Here is a 2500-nt window from a genome sequence, read left to right on the forward strand (position 1 = left end):
TCTGGCATCACCGGAGTTTTTTTGGTCCGTGTTGCGTTCGCTCTATTCGAAATGAAACTCGCGGAGGCGAAGAATTGTTAAAAGTTTACGAAGCGTCTAGGAGTGGTTAAAACTGAGAGAGTTGAAACTACGATGTATTAGAACGAGCAACCGTCGAAACTTTGTTTTCGCGACGTTCTTTTCGTCGCTCTCGTCCCCACGCTCCTACGCTTTGGTTGTTTCTTTGCCATCCGTGTTGCGATAAAAAGATTTCTCCATTGTCCAAAAAGGACGGATCGAGATTCCTCTTTCGAGAGGGAGAGAGAGGTACTTGCGGGTAACCTGGAATCTACGAAACACGCACCGTGGTAAGATTCGTGCGTCCGCCTGATCGATGTGTGTTGTTTACGGACCGGCTGAGAAGCGACGATAGCGAGTCTTTGAAAAACTATGTGTCCATTAGTTAGACCGATCGTCGCCGGCCGTGTGTCTGTTCGAATCTCGCAACCCACGATTCAGCGACAGGACGCGCGCTCGCATTCCTTGTGTGCGTTCGTACTTTTCAAGGTTTTTAAATGTACTTTACGCCCGACCGTCGAGAGGAGCGTGCCACTGGGCGTTTCTCCGACGGTTTCCGTCCTTGGACGCGATCGTGTCGTCAACGATCGAACAAACAAACAAATACGTTGGCGACGCCCGAATTCGCTCTCCCGCACGCGCCGGGTGGGAGAGTGATGTGGGTATCGAATGTGATGCGTGTTAATAATGAAAATAACACTCTAAAGATCTAAAGAGTTTGAAATACAAAATTTTACGATTACCCTGAACGGTGGATCACTTGGCTCGTGGGTCGATGAAGAACGCAGCTAATTGCGCGTCAACGTGTGAACTGCAGGACACATGAACATCGACATTTCGAACGCACATTGCGGTCCACGGATACAATTCCTGGACCACGCCTGGCTGAGGGTCGTTTTCTTAACAAAAGACTGCTTGCGTTTGCTTCTCGAAAAAAGAGTAATTCATTTCTTTCTAAACATCTCGCCGTCGTTCAACGAAAGTAGAACGTTTCGGAGCGGGATTATCGAACGAAATTGAAAGAATGAATGAACGATAAACAAAGAAAGAGTCGCAACGTACGAGCGATAGTTGGGCAGTTCGTCGGCGTTTGTCGTGGAAACGATGTGACGAAAATCGCAACCGATACACTAAATGCAGGCCGTTAAAGGAGAGAAACAAATTTCGAAATATCTCTTCGAACTAGCGCAAGTGCGTCACGGCGCGCGAGTCGTTCGTTAAAATTTATAAACGACCGCCCGTGAAAGCACCGAGTTCTCGGAAGATAATCTATAAAGATTCTCCATCCTGCTGGAAGTTATCGGATCGGCGCGATTGTTCACTTGTAGAAATCCACGCTCCCGACGTTGCCAGAAACGATATTTACGAAAGGTGTGTCAAAAATAAACGAAAGAAGCTCTCCTATAAATTTAGAAAAAGCAAACGAGTGAAATGTTTGAGATGATAATTTGCTGAAATGCAAGCTCGAATAGCCCCAGGGTTTCGAATGATTCCCCGCGCTTTATACATCTCTCTGTTTACAAACGGTGTATAAATGAAAGATCGCTTCAGATGGGTCGTCGCTGTTTGACGCGCGATGCTGTTCCTTTTTTTTTGTCTGTCTGTGCGTTTAGCTTCGCTAAACAAGTTAAATGGTTAAAAAGCGTCGAAAAAGCGAATACACACGCGACAAGACAAATCTAACGAGTAAAGGAACGCTCCGCTCCAAGATAAAAATGGTTGTTTACAATCAATACAGCGTTTCGGTACCCCTGATCGTAGTCTGAAACTGTGTAACAAAAGAGAGGAAAGCGAATGGTGAAGGAACTTCGAAGCCTCCGTGGCGTGGCTAGAACTTGTGATAAAAGTATGTTTGCAGCAATTATGCATGCTCCCGTTAAAACAGCATTTCAATGTCTCGCATGGCTTAAAGCTCTAGGAGGCTTCAACATTTAGAATACATACGGACTACTTCGTTTGTTAAAGATAAGCGAAGACCGCGCGACCATCGCTCGGTCGTCCAGTCCTCGAAAGTTTTGTTGCGTTCCAAAGAAGAGACAAATGGGGTTTACCCTTGCGCTAAGGGGAGAAGAAGAGAAAAGCAGTTGTTAAATCTAAGAGGTGTGTGGAGTACATCGCGTGTTGGTTAAAATTGTTAAATGAAGTATACGCGAAATGTTCTCTCGCTCTTGCTTTTCCTCTTGCTTCCGTGGCGCTCGAAAAGAAGGGATGATAAATAAAGAAACCTATTCGAAATCTCTTGTGGAACAAAAAATAATACGGACGGACGTTAAAATTGAACCGAGACGAAATGGATCGTCTTGCGAGTTGTCTTCGCTTTGAAATTGTTAAAAATTGATAAAAGCAATACGACGAAGCTGCAGTCCGCAAAATGTTTGAAGCAAAAAGGAAATAACACGAAAATTATGGGAACGTCGTGTCTCAACTTTTTTTTCCCTCTTGT

General features: G+C 45.0%; 1 non-coding gene across 1 annotated transcript; it reads left to right on the top strand.

Annotated features, from left to right (window-relative positions):
- The first annotated feature begins 797 nt into the window (after positions 1 to 797).
- LOC143306748 (5.8S ribosomal RNA) lies at positions 798 to 952 on the top strand. Its single transcript, XR_013064064.1, has one exon. It is a non-coding gene; the product is annotated as a 5.8S ribosomal RNA (ribosomal RNA).
- The last annotated feature ends 1548 nt before the right edge of the window (positions 953 to 2500 follow it).

The sequence above is a fragment of the Osmia lignaria genome, unplaced genomic scaffold, assembly GCF_051020975.1.
Source record: "Osmia lignaria lignaria isolate PbOS001 unplaced genomic scaffold, iyOsmLign1 scaffold0035, whole genome shotgun sequence".
NCBI lineage: Eukaryota > Metazoa > Arthropoda > Insecta > Hymenoptera > Megachilidae > Osmia > Osmia lignaria.